General features: G+C 35.5%; 1 protein-coding gene across 1 annotated transcript in view; it reads left to right on the top strand.

Moving 5' to 3' along the window:
- Positions 1 to 1,409: 1,409 nt before the first annotated feature.
- The window catches only part of LOC128675162 (uncharacterized), a 357,722-nt gene continuing 338,174 nt past the window's right edge, over positions 1,410 to 20,957 (top strand). The window contains exon 1 of the mRNA XM_053754366.1: positions 1,410 to 1,753. The gene's annotated coding sequence lies outside the window, so the exon portion shown is untranslated. The remainder of the gene's footprint in view (positions 1,754 to 20,957) is intronic.

Here is a 20,957-nt window from a genome sequence, read left to right as displayed (position 1 = left end):
ATGGTTGTCATAAGAAGCGACTATAGCCATCACCGCTGAAAGGCAAGAGCTGACGTTAGAATGGCGGCCTGTCTTAAAATCACAGACGATTTTACGAAATTGTATGGTTTGAAGATTCGGCTGAAATTTTACAACCAGCCATCTGTTTCAACTCAACAATTATTCTTTTTCATTTGAGTAATTTCCCGGTTGCTTCCGCCGCCACAGAGAGTCGGAGACCTGTGTCCACTTTCCAATATTTTCTTCTCTATTTCGCACGGTTTTCGGCATCCTTCGTGGACAGACATTGGCAGTACTTGCTATTTCCGTCCTCAATTCCCTTTTTGCAGTGAGCTCTTCATTCGCAAACAAATCTGGCACCTCCAATTGGACCAATCTTAAATTTCACGGTTCATTGACCGCTTACAAAGCAACGCCGCCGAAAGCTCGCCAATAAAGCTCTTGTTGTAAAGCGCTTTAGCAAATTGGGTGGTAAAATATGGTTTGTTGATTTCATAAATGGTATAGTTAAAATTAATATATTGTTAAAAAATATTTTAAGTATACACACGTCAACTAGGTTACACGCGAGCGATGTGCCTGCACATATTGGCCCGTCTAAAAATATTGGACATAACATTGTAATCAATCAGTACTCATTGAATAAACATTAAATTATAATAATATGGGTGATAAAATCATTAATTAATCAATTAATTAATGATTGACCCGGGTCTTGGATGTTTATCTGTATATGTTATGGAATATAGTATCGTTGAGTTAGTATCCCATAACACAAGTCTCGAACTTACTTTGGGGCTAGCTCAATCTGTGTGATTTGTCGTAATATATTTATTTAATTTACAGATAAACCTATATACTTTCAAATCAGATCGTATAATAATATATACATATGTAGGTCTATGAATCATAAGAATCTTGACAAACCTCGTCGACCGCGGAGAAACGAGACACAATTGAGAAACAATTGTTAGACCGGCACATTTTCACCGGTTCGTAAGGAAGACATGAATACGCTAAATAATGAGTTTCACTACCGATGTTCTCACCCAAGAAAACCTTGGCTTTTTCTAAGGAAGGATTTTCACTTGGTGATTTTTTTTTTACATGACTCTAAAAATAATTGATTACCGCTCTTTGAACGCCATATGCTATTCACCTAGTTAAGCGAAATTGTTTTATTATTATTATAAAGGGTAAACCTGTAACAATTTCCAAAGTAAATAATAGCCTACGGCAATGACCCTACTGCAATTGACCGCATCGCGCCACGTGCGAGACGAAACATTTCCTGCGGCCATCCCTTTCACTCCTATAGTTTTCCCGTGTCTAATTTATCTCCAGCCTTTTCCCGCGGAAAATGTACGGGCCATTTCCGAATCAGGATCAGTTGACGCCGCGAGCCGGCGGTGAGTGCACGTGTGGAGGGTGGCGATTTTTACCTACGATTTTCGCGATTTGCATAGTGCATGCGTGAGTTTAAACTTTGTGCGTTCAGATATATTTGTAGTTGTCTGAAAAGAGATCTATGTGACTCGTGTCTTATGATACTGTTCAATGATTTTTAGAGTAAAACACTAAAAATAGTGTGTGTTATTCGGTTCGGGTGATAACTGTGTTTCTTAACATCTTATTAAATGATTATTCGTACTTTAGTTGTTAATAAGTGATAATAAATTACCTAAGTGAAGTGTCTTAGTTACATTTAAGTGGAAAGTGACTTAGTTGGTATTTTCTTCCTATATTAAGACAGGTTGGTGAATTTTTCTTTTTAATATAACTTGATGAAAAATAAATACAGCAGATGCCATCTATTCAAATCAAATCTTTTTATTTGAGTATAATGTAGGTATTTACAATACATTCGTTATTTTTTTATCGCCTTCGAACTCAAAATTTTAAATTTAGAATTAAGGAAACGTTGATAGAAAATCAAGATTTTGGAAATGAGTTACTTTTTGTTAGATAAATTGAACGCATCATAGATATTCGAAATTTAAAATTATTAATGCCTTCAGTAGATGAAATATCACGGATTTTAAGGGTTTATCGCTATGACTTTGTTGTTTGAGGGTTAATGGAACTTTATTCCAGATATAAGTGTTTTTGTATGCAATAAAACTATTCAGTCATTTTAATAGTAGATGGAGTCTCCTAGGGCTTTGATGGGTTGTGTAATCATAGTGCGACATGACATTTAGTGATTTAGGCCAGTGAGGGTTGTAAAATGTGTGTTTATTTTAATAAATTTTTTTAATGTTAGTAATTTTCATTGAAAAAATATTGTGAATGTGTAATCTCTGTCGTTCGTGTGTTTTTTTCTTCCTCAGCCGCATACTGCCGAAGCCCAGGGTCCGCTTTCCTGTGTTATTTTAGTTTACGTTCAAAACTATGAGATCGTGATAGTATGATTTTTAACCAATGAAAAACATTTTTGTTCGTTTATGTTCGTTTCGTTCGAAAATGTTTTTGATGTAGGATAAGTTTTTGATGAAGTAAAACAATGTAGTTTCGATGACAGGCTGAATGTTTCGAATGAATTTGATACTAGAGATTTTAAAGCCAAAATTGAAAACGGATATTTGGGCAATGTAATTTAAGCAAGAGTTCTAAACTATCAATAGTTTTTATGCTAGCTTTTGCCCACGTCTTCGCCCGCGTAAATTTCCCACGAGAATATCTATTTTTCCATGGTGAAAGGTACCATTTGTTCTACTCAGTACTTCAAATTACATGTATGCTAAACTTCAGGAATATTGGTTGAGTAGATAAAGAGAGAACAAGTAACATACAAACTTTTATGTAACATTCCTAATATTAGTACGTGTGCGTTTATTGTTTTAATATTGGCGACCCGGGATCTTCGGAACCTAGCACGGGCACCAATATATTTGTGTTAATTTAATGTTAATTTTGTACTTTTGTGAAGAAAAATAAATACATATTATTAATATTTACATAGGTTTATGATAAAATATTACATAAACTAAACAGCGGCACTATCGCCGTACTCGAGAGACACGCCGACGCGGGTGCGTGAACATTGCGTACTTAATATGAGTGCTTTTATTTATCGCAATAAAAAAATAGCAATGAATACCGAATCCGGAAAAGTTTCGCAAACTGTTGACAATATTTAGTATGGATCCGGAGCATCAGATGTCTTTGGTGTTAGCAATAACATTCGTACAGAGAGAAGACGTTTAATATAAGCTGGGATTGGGTTTACTATTACAAGACAGCCGTCCTAATCACCATGCATCGCGATCGCTGCAATAAGGGTGCAAGTCACGTCCCAAGTTCGCATCCACCTCGTATGCAGGCCGACTGCTAGAGATGGATCGGCAGCGTCTTATTATTTAACCTCCGATAAAACTGGACGGTGTTGTAACAGTAAATAGCTTTTTGTGAAATACTATAACCGTATCGGTTTTTTTCTGATCACTACTTTTTACGCCAACCTTCTGTCTTGTGCCAATCTAATACACGGACCCTCGTCTTTTTGTAATACTGTATAATTTAAATTTTTACACAGATATTCTTCTTCATTGTCGTATTCCTCATGGCTGAGGGTCGTGGTTATTACGTGGAATTAACACACACAAGAACTTTCTTGGCATTATTAATGGAGTGGTTTGCATCATTGCCTTCCCCACTTCACAAGTTAATAAGAATCAACCAGTGTGCAGGTTTCCTCACGATGTTTTCCATCACCGGAAGCAAGTGGTGGACGATGAAAACTACTATACATGAGTCAGATTGGTATGGCACTCATGTGGCACGAGTAGGATTCGAACCTGGGACTTTTCGATCCACAGGCGGACGTCTTAACCATTACACCACCACCGCTTCACAGAGATATTACATTGTTTTTGTATGTGTGAAAATTTTACGTGAAAATTGATATGAAATGGAACATAAGATTTGTGTCCCCTATCATGCCAATAGTGCTTACTATGATTTTTTGGATGGATTATGGAATTGTGCATGGCTGTGGACAGTATGTTGTATGTTTTTTTTAAACAGAAGACAGCAGTCGTGTTATTATTTTTTAATTTGTAATTTTTTTTTTAAATAAAGAAGTGAAATATTGAATCTAGCGTCAGCAGCCTGCAGTGGAGTTTGCGCCACAGCATTTTAATTAAAATAATTAAATTTGTGAATTCACTTGTACAATATGTAGCTAATGTTTGAACATGTTTTGGAGAAAAAACATAAGATATACATAAGAAAATATACATACATATTAGCGCGCACGCTTGTTCCTTATAGAGTAGGCAAACACTAGTTCACGCCACAATCTCTCTCTCCCTTCCTCTAACATGTTAAGTGTTGTCCTAATATCTTCTCTATGAAGTTGATCATTTCAAGAAAAAAAGTTTTAGCAACTAGTTAGACTTTGTATTTTATGATTAATTTATTATTATTTTATAGCTTACGAGTAATTGCACAAATTGCAGGCTGCAATGTAACTAACCCATTGCAATCGCCCAGCAACACGTAACCGACTCTAATCGATCGAGTTCATCCGATACGGAAGCCGCATCGAGAGCCGGGTGCTACGAATAATCTTTATTCGCATATGTAGTGGATGTAGTTAAGTGAATTAATTTGCTTAAATCGTTGCGCCGTGGGCTCCGCTTCTTTCAAGATTTTCAGTCACCTCGTGCGCAGTATTGGATAAATTTCTCAATACACGACTACTTAAAACCCATACATTTGTATGTTTTTTTTTAAACAGAAGACAGCAGTCGTGTTATTATTTTTTAATTTGTTATTCACATGTTTTTCAAATCTTTTGGACATTTTTTGAACCAATTACAATACTTAGAGTTTTTTTATATGTATAGTATACGCATATGTATTTATTTTTTGTTGTCGATAAAAGGTTTTTCTTAAAGAAATAATTTGACACAATACTTGCGTCACAAATTTTGACAAAACATTTTTTTTTTGTACGACAATCATTATACAGGGTTACTGGTATCTAACGCATAACCTTCCAAAGGCGCATAAGGTACATACAGACAAAATTTTTGTCTAAACGTAATAAATACAAAAATTTTCGTTTTTTTAGTTTTAATGTAGTTTCTATAAAATGTTAACTCTATGCTTGATTCCGCTACATAACGCTACTGTACTGTCTCGTGTTGCTTGGCTATTACATAGAGTTAAGATGTGTAGAATCGCAAATAAGACTGATTTTTTTTATATGAAAAAAAAAAACTACGAATCACGAAAAGCAGAATAAAAGTTGCTTGTTTTGATGTACCCGAGTAGTCTTTAGGAGGTTATGCGTTAAATAGCAGTGACCCTGTTTAATTATATGACTTTTTGTTCTTATATCTTGCGAATTTTACGAAAGCATAAGGGTTTAACCACAACCTTTCGCAATTCAAATAGCTCATAATAATAACCAACATCTGTCTATTTAATAATTATACCTTAATCAATAATAATAATCCCTATTAAATATTTTTATTCGAGTTAAAAATGATTACCTAAATGATATTTATCTTATGAACTTATGAAAAAAAACTTATCTTATGAAAAAAATACTTTCTTTTTGACACCACAACAAATTATGCTTTGAACATAATTCACTTGATGAAAATTGAAATCGAGCAATCACGAAAGGCACAATACCAGATCACGCGCTCCACAACACATCACTCAAATATTACAACTAAAAGCCCTTATCACCCAAATCGATACCCTTTTAATCGAATGCGTGCAGGTAATCGATGCTGGAATCGAACCCGTACCTGTTAGGTCACAATTCCACTGCTGCGGTACGCACTTGAAGATAGATGAATTTATTTATTTAATTACTAGCCGTTGCCCGCGCGTTTGCCCGCGGCAAGAAATTGCATATTTCATTATCCACATTTCTAACTATCTCCATACAAAAATCCCATTAATTCATTGAACCGTTTTGATATGAAGCAATTCACATTTCTAAAAATCAATAGTATATGTATTTTTAGCTTGTGTCCCTAATTTTGTACACGTGTAAAAATAAATTATTTCCATGAAAAGGCCATTGAGTATGGGTAAATTTGACAAAAGGCGATTGCTATGGCCTAACAGTCTAAATTAGTTTAAATGCCATTTGAGTACGCGATGAAAAATGTTTTTGCAAACCCCTTGATTTGAAAGAAAAAAAAAACATAGCTACGGATCAGCCCCTTAAGCCTTCGTGATCGCACCCCAGTCGTACGAGCACAACTTTATTATTTTATTACAGGCATATCGGCTGGAATTAAACTCCGATTGATGAATTATGACCCCGAATATTGTCGAGTTTTCCTTTGTTTTGTTTTCAATTGTCTGTACAAATTTGTACGTGTCACGTTACTCCTTTTTGTGTTTACATTGTTAGTTGATATTGGATATAGTTTTGTAAATTTTCGTATGTCACGTGTCGGATAATTTAAAAACAATTGCTAGGAAGATCAAAGTCGCTTGGCGTTGTCTGTTTCTATGTATGCTTAGATCTTAAACTACGCACCGGATTTTGATGCGGATTTTTTAAAAAATAGAATGATTTCTGAGGATGGTTTAAGTGAAACCGAGACGGGTCATTAGTAATAGCAAAAGCAAGAAAACAATTAGAAACTAGGGGCTAAATAATCGTGTTAAAAGAGTATTTACTTACCTATGTCGTCGGCTCTTATTATTAATAAATAAATACATATATTAGGACAAACCGGGACCTCACTGGGTTTAGAGGCAAGCACTTTACCACTGCGCCACCGAGGTCATCAAAAAGTTTTCTGCGGAGCATTATCACACCTCTCTGTGCAGAGTTCAACATTTCAGATCTTTATGTGACACGACGCCTACCGTCACTTTGAGTTGACTTGTGTGTCTCTTTCTCTGTCTTCCACGATCTCTTCTCTTTTTCACTGTTTCTTCAAGAATATTTCTAAATATTTCTATCGTGTTTTATCTATTTTTGTCTTCATGTAGAATAAGTAAATAGTTATGACTAGTGGTTTGCTTTAGCTCCGTCTATCGCAATGCCGTCGGATTTCACGTTCAGCCAAATATTTGGGTCTAGATAGAACTCCACCATTGTTGTAGTTCAAGAGACAGGCAGATATTTTAACGGTTTATTTTGTGTCAGTATGATGAAATGAAGAAAGTTTTTTTTTTCAGCAAAAAAATTGAGTACATACAAATTTGTTTTAAAACAGTTTAAACTTACCATTTCTGCATGGGTATACAAAAATAAATTATTGAGAAGCATGCTGTCAAATCACAAAATTACAAGAGTTTTGGAAAGTCTAACTGTTACGTACTTCAATGTCGCAAGTTCTTAAAAAAAATGATTTATTCATTTTTGCTTATTAGTTTCAAAACATCTACTGTTGTGAATTATAACTTAATCTTCTTACTTTTTCTCCAAATATAGTAATTTATGTCGAAAGTAATAACTTTTGACATTAATATACTATACTAGCTTAAGCCCGCGGCTTCGCCTGCATGATTTTCCCTTCAGTGAAATATTTAGACTGTTTAACTAATATGGTTTCCCCCATACAAACTTTTAACCCGCTTTTTGCCCCCTTAGAGGATGAATTTTGAAAAATCCCTAGGCCATATAAGGAACTTACGTGCTACATAATATTTTTTACATAATTATCTTGATTTGGCGAGTCACTTTTGGACATTGTGTTGTGGTAAAATATGTACACGTTGCTAGGACTATAATCTTCAAGCCGTTCATCTCAAGACTAGCAGAGGTCTGAGAATTTGTACCGAGGCAGCGGATAGATTTAGGTGTCTGACTGTATGTTGCGCTCCCGCCTACAATGTTTCTGTCTTTTATAGCGTAGCTTCCTAGACTGAGCTAATTACTGTTATATTTTGGTTTTAATTTATTTTACGTTCAATTGTGCTTTTATTTTATACAAATTTGTATTTTGGTTTCAGACCAGGGTTTTCAAGATTCTATTTTCTCTGTCATCTGAGAGTTTTCCCCTGGTTTCTTCCACAGCCGTCGATCGTCGGAGCCCAGGATCCGACGATAGACATAAACGCTATTAACATTATGTTATGATTGTTTCTCAATTGTGTTTCAGTAGTTATTATTAATATAATTTATGATATTATTACTGTGGAATACACTTCTCTCTGCGGTGTTTTCTTTGAGGTCTGAACAGGTTAGATATTCAGACGTTCAAGAAAAGAGTACCGCTTCATTAACAGCCGGCAATGGGTGACCCGTATCCATGAACTGCGTTGTTTGCTTACCATCAGGCAACCAATTTGCTTTGCCCTCTATGCTACATGATGCACGCCAAACAGACAGCAAGTTATATGTTAGTGTAAAAATAGTCAAGTGATAGTAATTCAGTAATTAATTCCAAACTTTCGTGGACACTTCACAAAAAGATATCCACGGTCAGCCATAAAAAACAAAGCCCAAAAATATTTTTATTATTTCACCCATCCCCCCATCCGAGGAATGCCGTACCTCCTCACAAATATCTCGCCCTCCGATATTAAAATCGATTAGTTACTCCTTCCTCGAGCCTAATGGATTGACTTGTTTTATGGTTCTTTAAGTATTAGTGGGTTCATGTTGAATTTATAGATTTTATATATATTTCGACGACCTCGGTGGCGCAGTGGTAAGGTTCTTGCCACTGAACCGAGAGGTCCCGGGTTCGATCCCCGGTCGGGTCATGATGGAAAATGATCTTTTTCTGATTGGCCCGGGTCTTGGATGTTTATTTATATATGTATTTATTATAAAATATAGTATCGTTGAGTTAGTATCCCATAACACAAGTCTCGAACTTACTTTGGGACTAGCTCAATCTGTGTGATTTGTCCCAATATATTTATTTATTTATAAAATACTCCTCAGTAGGAGGATTTTATAGATTTTGCGCGGCTTTTATTATGTAAAATGACTTTAGGCTGTTTAGAAACACTATGTTCTATGTTTACAACTATTTTAGGCAGAAATGACACAGATTGAGCTAGCCCCAAAGTAAGTTCGAGACTTGTGTTATGGGATACCAGCTCAACGAAACTAACTGTATTTTATAAAATCATACTGATTCTTCATAGTCGTATTCCTCATGGCTAAGGGTCGTGATCATTACCTGGAATAAAACACACACAATAACTTTCTTGGCATTATTAATGAAGTGGTTTGCCATTGCCTTCTCCATTTCACACACAATAATAATCAACCAGTGTGCAGGTTTCCTCACGATGTTTTCCTTCACCGGAAGCAAGTGGTGGTCGATGAAAACTACTATACATGAGTCAGATTGGTATACAAACTCATGTGGCACGAGCAGGATTCGAACCTGGGACCTTTCGATCCACAGGCGAGCGTCTTAATCATTACACCACCACCGCTTCAATATAAAATAAAGACCTAGTTCAATCTGAAAAATATCATTTTCCACTTTCCACTTTTTAGCTATTCCGGGATTGAACCCAGGACCGTGTAGCAGTCCGGCATGATCATGAAGCCACAGAAGTCGTCCAATAATCAGTAAACTTGAAAACTAAAAATTATTTATTTTTGACATTACTAAAATTCAGAATTACTATGATTCAACAAAATATACATACTTCTTTCTCGTGTATTTCCTCGCGCTGTATTATGAAAACAAGCTTTTGTTTTCTGTGCAAAGTTCCAAGGAAAAGTTCTGTTTACAGTATTCACAATTTCTGGTATGGACCGGGGGAATATAAAAACTAAAAAAGTGAAATTTTAATTTTATATTATGAAATGCGAGTGACTGTGTTTTATTGTTTGGTATGGATTTTGTGACTCTGTCACCTCCGTGAGGTGGTATGGAATATGATTTTCAAGTTTTACGTTAACTATAGAATATGTAAATATGTCCGGAAAAAAAGGGTTTTCGAGAAATACGACAGTGAGAGCTTGTGGAGAAAAAAACGTATACATTCAGATGGCATTTTCATACTAACATTAACAAGCAACATTCAATGACCCACACTAAGCACTTATCTGCATGAACATAAACACAGAAACTGGCACAACACATCAGAAACCACAGACAAATTTGTCTCTGATTACAATGTGATATTTGCTCGCGCTGGGAATCGTACCTTGGATCTTCAGCCGACAAGCGCTGTGACCACTACGCCGCGGAGATCGCCATTATAGAAGCAGTGTGATTTGAAGCGGCGGTGGTGTAATGGTTAAGACCGCCGCCTGTGGATCAAAAGGTCCCAAGTTCGAATCCTACTCGTTCCACATGAATTTGTATAAAATGTCAATCTGACTCATGTATAGTAGTTTTCATCGTCCACCACTTGCTTCCGGTAAAAGAAGAACATCGTGAGGAAACCTGCACACTGGTTGATTATTAACTTGTGTGTGAAATGGAGAAGGCAATGGAAAACCACTCCATTAACAATGCCGAGAAAGTTGTTACGTGTGTTTCATTCCATGTAAAGACCACGACCGTCAGTCATGAGGAATACGACTATGGAGATTTGAAAACTACATTTTAGTTTTAGTACAGTTATGAATTATTATTTATCTAATTCATTTCACTATTTTATTTTCGCTTTTTCATTGAATATTCGTCTTTGAATTTAGAAATGTTGTTATTTTTATTCATGCAAACATCCGCGTTAATTAAGTTCGCCAACATAATAAACGGGATCTTATATAATGCCGTCAGACAACACAAATATGTGAAACACCTAATTAGGCCTGAGCCGCATAAATTGGTCGGTTAAAATGAAAAATTGCCGACGTCCCAGGGGCAGGATGCTAGGGCCGCCGTTTTGGTTCGCGAGGGAAGCGTTGAGATATTAAAATATAACGTATTGATTTTAATTACACCTATATTAGTATGATCGAATTAAAACAGTGATGCCGATGTCGGTGGAGTTTCTTTAATTTCCTCCGCTGTGTCATTTCTTAGACAGAATGCGACAGACACTATGATGTTTTTTGTACTGAAATGTTATCATGGAACTGAAAGGATTTATAAAGTTCTTTGTAATGTGATGAATACAACAAATGTATCGATCAAAAATGTCCACGCCCAATACCCCTGTTAAAAGTACCTAGTTTTGTTTTAGTGAAATCTATAGCGTTGCGGCAGCAAAAGTTAGAACTGACTTGAGCAGACAAATAACAACGTTTTCATTTTGCAGCAATGAGTACTATATTATAATGTGTGCCCGAGTGCACAAGAATGTGATAAATCGCTAACCGCTCTCAGTCAAGCGCCAACTGAAGGAAAGTCGACAGTAAAAAAAAATTACGCATCTCCCGCGCGAACGCGACCGTGATTCCTACAGTTAATGTTTGGACATTAGTCTGTTTGCCTTTTTGGCTTTTTGATATATCATTGGGTATGACGGACAGACTTTTAATTATTTTCTAATTCGCGGGACACTTAAATTATCTGCGTTGAAATAAAACGTATGTTTCGTTTCATATGGTTTGTATTTGGCTGCTGGTATGAGAGCTAACACTGTTCAAAGTGAGTTTCATTCGGTATTTTATTCTCAGCAGTTGTTGTTTCGAAACGTAGGTACATTGTAGCATTTTGAAAATCATATTATAATGTTTGTGTAGATGTATATGTATGTGTAAACTCTACTGGACGGATTGTTATGTAATATTGGTACACGGGTAGAATATAGAACTTCGGCCGGCAGGACAGGCCAAAGATTTAAAAAATAATATATATAACCTCGTCCAATCATATCCCGGTCGTTAATCCCATAAAACTGATTGAAAATGGTTCCAATTAGCCGGGCATCCTTCGGCCGGAAGCGGAAGTAATGGGTTCCATCCAGCTGGAAGATATTACACGAGGCGTGCTCACAGCACAGGGATCCAAGGGCTTGTTTAAGCTGATATATTAATAATAAACACTCTTATAAGTTACATTTGAAGCTGCGACGTCCCGAAGCCCAGGAATCGCGTAAAAATCAACGATTAAACTTTGAAGATTTGGCTGTGTTTTTACAACCGCCTGCATGACGTTAACCTTCTTTTGGGATGCTATTGTAACTTTTCAGCGGTTAAGGCATGTGTACCTAAGTAGCCTCGTACGGCATCCACGGGAGGATTTGGAGTGGTCCTATTCTAGGGCGGGGGCCACACGCCCCCAATTTTAATACTATATATCTAATCCATAATAACATCATACAATGCGAAAGTATGTCTTTGTATGTTACATTTGAAATATGGCCGCGAAGCCTGTCAACATAAAAAAAACCTTAAATATTGTAGATTCTACTTTGATTTTATGATCTACCACCGTAACTTGCTGATTGAATTAAGATTAGTTATTACTTTTAAGGAGAATAGGTATGTTTAATATCTTAACTTGCGCGTTAAGAAAAGCTGTGGGCATATTGCGCGTTTCTCATGTACTTACACCCACATTAATCATATTTTTCATAAAAAAGTTATAGCATACATTCAGCTAAAATGTTTTCTCACTATTGCACTTTACAAAATTGTATATTGACAGAATGAGATAAAACATACTGTAGCTTGAAGTAAGCTTTGATTTTTTTATAAACAAGAGTGTTAAAGTATATTAATAAAGCGTGTATTAGCTATTGTTTATCTGTGCGGCTCCGGCCGTGATATTTTCCGGTCGGGTGGAGGGTTATTACGTCCTGTCATCGGCGACCTCGGGAAAACAACACTCTGATATTATCATTTTCATTTCATTAGATTACACATTAAATATGATATGATCTTTCTCTCCTCTGAGTGTTTTCCCGGTTGTATCGGAGTCTTCTACTTCTTACTTTTCTTCGTCACTTTGCGTGGTCTTCGGTATCTCTAAAGCTATTTCACTCCGAAGATCCGATTAATATATTCTTTATTATATATACAGTTACTACAGTTCGTTATTTATGCAGATTTTATCGTTTCTTATTTTGTACCATTGTTGTAATTCTGAAACAGATTTCATGTTTTTACTGGATAACGGGGTCAAATGCTCAATGGTTGTGGAAGCAGCCGAGAGAGATAATTTCATGTGTCTCACTTCAAAAAAATCTCCATGCCTGTAAGGACCACATCTAGAAATACGGAAGTTCCACGATAGGGATAAAAATATAAATATAAATGAATAAAAATCAATTAAAATATTTTTTATAAAAATTTTGTTTGACGTCCTCGGTGGCGCAGTGGTAAAGTGCTTGCCCCTGAAGCGAGAGGGCCCGGGTTCGATCCCCGGTCGGGTCATGATGGAAAATGATCTTTTTCTGATTGGCCCGGGTCTTGAATGTTTATCTATATATGTAATTGTTATAAAATATAGTATCGTTGATTTAGTATTTCATAACACAAGACTCGAACTTACTTTGGGGCTAGCTCAATCTGTGTGATTTGTCGTAATATATTTATTATTTATTTATTTCAGTTATGTATGCTTCCCCGAAAGGTTTTATTGCTTTCGGTATTTCAACGGTATAAACCAACAAACGGACAATTAAACAAACATCGGCGATTCAGGCGATAAATTGTCCAAACAACCGAACAGTCTACAAATCCTCGTCCAATCACAATAATTTATTGTTGTTACATTTTAAATGCATTTCTATGCTGCTCTGAAATTGGCATCATTATATCGAGATTGATAATCGGTGAATAAAATTTACTTAATGAAAACTGGGTTGAGCTGAGTCCTACGGCTTAATTCTTTTTATTTCTATCACTGAGCGTTTTCTTCGTTGTTTCCTCAGCTGTTAAGTATCGGAGCCCAGGGTCCACTTTTCTAATTTTTCTTTTCCACGTCGCACTGTCTTCGGTATTCCTAGTTGTCAGACCATTGACACGCATATCCTCCTTGACGACTTCAGCCGGCAACTTTTGGGTTTGCCCTTTCTGCAAGACCCGGACGAGAATGGTATATCCCGGCAGTTAACTTGTCGGTTTATGGGAGAAGTTATTTTGACTATTAACCTAGGTCAAGAGGTATTTCGTTCACTGTACAGAGGGTCAATTCTCTCATTTTGTATTATATTACTAATTAGTGGTCCGTCCCGGCTTTGCTCGTGTGAAAAATAAATAAATTATACATCTAGCTTCCTCAGGAATTATACTATGTATTGGTGACAACTACGTATGAAAATTGGTGTAGTAGTTTTTGAGTTATCGCGATTGTTTTATAATAATTAGGGAAATTATGTTCAAAGTCTACCTTTCCATTGTACCTTTCATCAGTTACAGACAGACAATAAAATAAACATCTTAATTTCTATTAAAACGACCGAACCGTAACGTAACTGTTTGCTCAAGTAAATGAGGCGAAATGAAACGCGGCCGAGTGCGGGAGACACGTGACCGCTAAACGGCGTGCGAATACCGTGTACTTCCGCATTTAGCCGGGAAATGCTTTGTTAGAGATGTTAGCTTAGGATTGAAATCGCTTGTTTTAACCAGTTATTGTTTACGGTTAGATGGACATGTTATTGGGCGGATTTTATTGGTTCTTGTAACCTCAATATTGTTCGGTGTTATCCCAATATAATTTCATAAGCTTCTTACATAATACCATGTAGGTAGAAAAACATTTTTTGTGGGATGATAGCAAATTTAAAGATTAATTTAAAATTGCCTACCTGGTCCAGCTGTAAAATGTAATCTTATGTTTTCGTAAACAAATTAATCTGTATTGTATAAATACTGAGCATAGGCTTCTATTCGCGTGCGTGTGCGCCACCTTCCTATGTCCTGTGTTTGTCTCATTAATGTACGACACCACCGACTTTCATTATACCTTCCGCAAATCTCATCACAATTTGTCTGACACTTCTTTCACATATCCTATGTTAGCGTTGCCATAGTTTCATGTCGAAATTGTTAAATAAATATATTAAAAAAAATATGAATATTTTCATATTATGTATATATTCATAGTACTTTATATTATCTTGAAATATTTTTGTATAATAGTAACTCTATTGAATATATTAAACGTCAATGTCATCGAAATAAATATGAGAGGACGGCCGAAGGCGGGGGATGACTGTCGATCGGCCAGCAATGAACGGCGGGCAGTCGGTGTCTAGCATTGGCAGAGGTCGGACGCTGTCGTACAATAATATTATATTTATTATTTGTGAATGCTGGAATAAATAGTCATTGGTGAAAAAGTGAGTTTAATTTAGTATCTTCTAATACCTAGGTCACCATTAAGTCAGTATTTTACTCCATCGGCCGTAACTCCGATCAGCCAGGTGTTCCTTTTCATGTTCAAGGTTCATGATCTTGTCGATCTCAGTGGTGTTGGACCTACTAGACTGGAGGTCCCGGGTTCGATCCCTGGTCAGATGGAAAATGATCTATCATTTTCAGATTGATCTCGGATATCGATTTATTTATTTAAGTATATATTATAAAAAATAGTATCGTCGATTTAGTACCCCATAACACAATTCTCGAACTAACTTTGGGGCTAGCTCAATAAAAAAATCGTGGGGGAAAAATCGTGTCTCAAACGTCCTGTAATTTGGAGAATTTAATTTGTTTTTTATGTAATCTTGGCATAAAAATTACCGCCATATTGTTACAAGAGAAGGTTAAAACTATTAATTTTTTAATAGTCTCAGGCGAAAGAAGATCAGAAGCTAGCAAAATAAAGTAATGAAAATTGACCCAAAAAATTAATTTATATATTTATATTTTACTTCAAAATTCAATCTGTTAAATCAGTTACCTTATAATTTGCCCGTAAACGATCAAAGTGTCGCAACTATGTTTATCTCTCGGGTTTGCCCGTGATAACTGGGGATTCGCGACGTGACGAATATGGCTTTGATGTCGGAATGTAACAATATTAGCTATTATATGCTGCGTTGGGGCGGTGTGGCGTGTGGTGCAAGTCAGGAGAGAGGTAGCCTTTCACAAGAAATCGCCTTATAGGCGTATCGCCTTATAGGCGTACAAATATTTAACTGTCAATTAATAAAATTGTCAATAATACAAGATAATAATAATAATATAATAATAACAATATCAATAATAACTCAAATTAAATACAAGGAATTAAGGTTATATATAAGGAAAAGAAGGTTACATAAACTTCGTTATGAATAAAAAGAAAATCTATTTAGCCTGATGATCGCGAATAATCGAGATACAAATATCGATAAACAATTCGTAAGGTAATTGCAATCTATTATGCATAATGTCAAGACGATGTGTTGAGTAAATAAATCTCGAAGAAGTAACAGACAAATAAATAGCAATAAAAAAATTAACTTTCGCGTTTATAATAATAAATGGGATTCGTCTATTTTAATTTAAATTTTAAACTGTCCACTCTATAAATAGGCAGTTTCGATTTTAAAGAACTTATTTCTTTTTTGATATTACTACTTATGTTATGTACTTAGTAATACATACTCAAGTTATAAAAACACACTTTAGCTTTCAACTTGTACCAAACATATAGTTTGATATCAACATTGAACTCGCGTTATGAATATAAATTTCAGCGATTGAGACGATAAACATTAATAAACATACAAGTTACAAAGACACCAGCTTTCGCTTTCAGTTTGCACCACACCAATAGTATGGAATCAACATTGAACTCGCGTTATGAATATAAATAACAGCCATTGAGATGATAAATTCCTTTTGCTGGTTTACTTTCAGCAATTTTGGTAAACAGCCTTTCGTTTACAGAAGGCGTGGTAAACAGCCTAATTTTGTTAGGAAGACTACGTGACTGGTGTGTTTGTTTCTGTTTGTTTAAGCTCAGGAACTTTAGAACTGTAACTGTAAGTCTGGGATTGTAAACAATTTGTATTGATGATAAATTGGTCATAAATTGGCTTGGCCCTAGAATTAGGACTTCTCTATATTCTCTCGTAGATGCAGTACGATGCAAATAAAGTATTAAGGCCAAGTGCTGTTTAAGAAAACACATAAATTATATAATAGATAAGTTTAATATTTTGTAATTGTAACATTTTTTGCGATGGCAACCCAGAAAATTTATGGCAAATTTGCTCAAAACCGTCACCTTGCTTATATCTTGTGCTCTGCTCAATTAAAACTAAATAAAAGTGTTGTTAACTTTAAACTACTTGCATTTTATTTCTACAAGTGCAGCTGATAAGTAACAATAGTATTCTCAAGGAAGTCACGCCGGTTGCTGACTGCCCGGGCGCTGCGGCTCTACAGACCAATTATATTGTAGTTAGGATTTTGCGAACATATTTCCCGCTCCAGCAGATCATTCCTGTAATGGCTGTACACACGACATTTACATAACGATACGATCACCGCTAATGACAAATTATGTTAAATTTGCGGTAATATTAGATAAAAGTTTATTTAAACATTAGGCACGTTTTCACGTCAAAATTTGTACTTTAGAATATTTCTCACACAGCTAAAAACCTCTGGCATTTCGGAACAACAACTACTGAGAATAAAATGCAGAAACAAACTTTTTAAAGACTATCTTTTTAACAAATTTGACTTCTTCTCATCTTCACGTGTTCCGTTATATTCGGGGCTGTGGCGCCTTAATATTTTTAAAATTCTGCCGTATTTAGCATTAATAATAATGTGTATATAAAAAAAATAGATTAATTCTTTTAAACGATAGAATTCCGTGAATTCTATTTACCGTTTAGGCATTTAATTAAACACATCAGTGCATAAGGTGGTTAACAAACCTCTGAATCGAAATACAGGTCGATTGACGTCATAACCCTTTCAAGAAGACAGATTTTAACCCAGAAGGATCTCAATCCTTCACTATTCAATTTAGCCGGTTAACCAACCGTCTCCCGAAGTCGGCTGCGCTGTCCTATCCTAAATCAATAGTAACCCGCCTCATTTAATTGGATAAACATTACCTCTTCACGCTCCACTACCCTCATTGGAAATAAACTTGGCTCGTCTTTTGATAGACCGTCCAATTTTATCTTTTTTCCAACCCCACCCACATAATATACCAAACTGTGCCCGTTCTCTGTCCGCGGTAGACTATGTTTGGTTTTCAATCATTACTATTCCAAATTTCATCATAATCGGTTCAGAGGTTTAGCCGTAATAACAAACAGATAGACAGACAGGCAACGGACGTTCGCAGTTATAATATTAGGCACACAACTAAATACATAACCTCATATTCTAATTCCTGGCAACTCCTCAACGGTTTACTGCGCGAACATGATTTTTTTTGTCACACATTGAATGCAATAATATCTTTCTGACAGCAATATAATCTAGTGTCAAAAATGACATTTTTGTCAAAAAAATGTTACACTAGTATCGCAAAGAAAAAAAAAATGCAGTACAATATATTGCGGAAATAAAAATTTTCCGCATTTTGACTAATTACAAAAACATATAGCAATTGTTATTTTGCTGGACCTGAAAATTGTTAATTTAATAAATTCTTCGGATTTGAATTATGTAAAGATGTCTATTTCCAAAAGTAATAAACAGAATCATAGGCGAGTGGAGAGACAGCCATTAAACCCAACAAAGTAGCTGAAATAGCGTCTGACGTAAAGCAATAAGACGGCGATATATTTCCAATTATCTTTTTCCGCCTGATTGAGCGGATCTATTGCGAGTAATTATTGCTTTTGGCAGAAATCCCGCAAATTGAAACGGAATTTCCTGAATTCCCGGAAACGTTTCCGAATGGGCAAGTTAGTGTAATACATGTTAACTTTTCTCTGAACCCTCGCGTATTCCCGGTTACGAGGTTGTCACGTCATGAAACTTGGGGTCACCGTGAAAAATAATTTTAATATTTTGAAGTCATGGCAACATTTGTCGCCTTGATATAAGTCTGTGTTTGCTGCCTTTTACGATTGATGACAACCGCCTGCCTGCTTGACGTCAGTTCATCTTGGGAATGATATTGTTGCCTATCAGCTGACAAGGCAAAACCCCATCCAGATTCATGTACCTACTTGTAAGTCTAAACTTATTCATACAAAAAATTCTGTACGAAGTAATGTAAAACCTGTAAATGTTAGCATTACAATATGTAACACTTAATCTGAGTCATCGGAAACATTTAAGGCGTGTGGCCCCGCCCTACAATAGGAGTATTCTAATCCTCTCGTAGATTTCATGATTTTATGAAGCGACAAGAGACATTGCTTTGACAGCTATTGGTAATAATCAACTATCATTTCCAAGGCATAGCGTCAGGCGAGTCGGTTGTGAAATCTCAGCTGAATCTTAAAACCGGGCTTCGCGGCATTACAGCTCCGAATGCAACCGTGAACACGCAAGGATGATAACTGATCATTGGAAACAAATAATTCAATAAATTCCATGTTCACTAATTGTGTCTAATTGAACGCACGACATCATCAAGCGGGTAATTAGCGTTATAGGATTACGCTGAGTTAGTTTTCAATTAATTAAACCCGCGGAATATCTCTAACTGGCTGTTAAACAAAGATATGTATCTCGGATATATAGGAAAATATATTGTTGATATTATTTTTATATATTTTTTTTATTTACTAGCTATTTCATTTGCAAAGAACGTTTTATAAATGTCCACAAATTTACTTAAAAGTTACTTAAAAGTCGTTTTCATTTCGCTTCTCGTCACAATTAAGTAGTTGTTTCCTAAAATGGTATTTTTTGCCGTTTTTACACCAATTAAACATATCATCCATATTGATATCCAGTCGATAATGTTTTTTTTCGATATATGGAAAATGGTTTTTGTTGAAAAATCCGATAACGAGATGATATCTGAATCTATCTACTCAAATATCTGGGGGCACGGCAGTGCCCCCGTAAGTCGAGCAAAAAAGAGGCACGGCCGTACCATCCTTTTCTCGATGACGTCTACCTGCAATCAGATGAAATATACATTGCGGTATTATTATGTAAGGACATGGGAGATCTACTTTTTGAAAGTTTTTTTTGTGAAGGTTATTATTGATTACGAGCTAATGACAAATGTTTTTTTTTCGATTACGATTGTAATATGTAGTTAATACGTTTAAAATTTAAGAATAGTAGTATATATATATATGATTTCTTGTATTGCTAATTATCATGGAATTAAAAAGTATTCGGATTTAAGGTTTATATATAATCAAATTAAAAAAAAAACCGAATGGAAGTATGAATTTTTATATTGGCAATTTATGCCTGCAATAAAGATTATTTTGTTTAGACATGTACTTTAAATTTTAAAGTACACTGATTTAAGGTACTGTCTAAATAAGGTAGGCATAAATTGCCAATATAAAAATTCTAACTTCCATTTGTTTTTTTTTATTTGGTCACATATTATTAAAAGTGGTTGTATTTTTTTACGAAATACCATTTTAAAATAGCAACTAATTTACAACAGATATATTATACTTAAAAAAAAATCGTGAAGAATCGTGCTTCGATGAAGAGTGATTATATTAACTGTGGAGACCCCCTTTTTGTCAGCCTGTCGTCCACTATCCAAAGTAAAGTTTTTCAATCATTGATTTCCAACGGAGTCTGAAGTTTAGGCGAAATGGGGAAGGAAACAGACGCGTCTGACAGTTTATGATGAGCTCAATATCACGGGTCACTTGGCTCTTAACAACATTTTATTACCCACTTCTATTCTTATTCTATGAGGGTTAATTAGTGATTTTTTAATTGAAATTTATTTCTCACCCGATCTATATCTCTGTGTCCTGGTTTTGGGTAATTTAAGGGTAATTACTATTTAGCTTACTTGTCTATGCGGCCACACTAGAGGTCAATACGTTTTAAAGTAATGTCATGTCAGAAAGTAATGTCAGATGCCTATAGGCTTGAATAAAATGGTAGCAATAACACATTCGAAATAGAAGTGTTATGTGAAAAATATAATGATGTCCTCTTTCGTTTTCTGTCTCGGACAGACAGATAGAATCTCACGTTGCTTGGTTGAACGAGTTTTACAGAATCGCTATGCAAAACCCATCCGCATAAAAATAACAAT

Source organism: Plodia interpunctella, chromosome 14, assembly GCF_027563975.2.
Source record: "Plodia interpunctella isolate USDA-ARS_2022_Savannah chromosome 14, ilPloInte3.2, whole genome shotgun sequence".
NCBI lineage: Eukaryota > Metazoa > Arthropoda > Insecta > Lepidoptera > Pyralidae > Plodia > Plodia interpunctella.
Note: the sequence above shows the minus strand (reverse complement) of the source record. Positions and strands in the feature narration are given on the sequence as shown.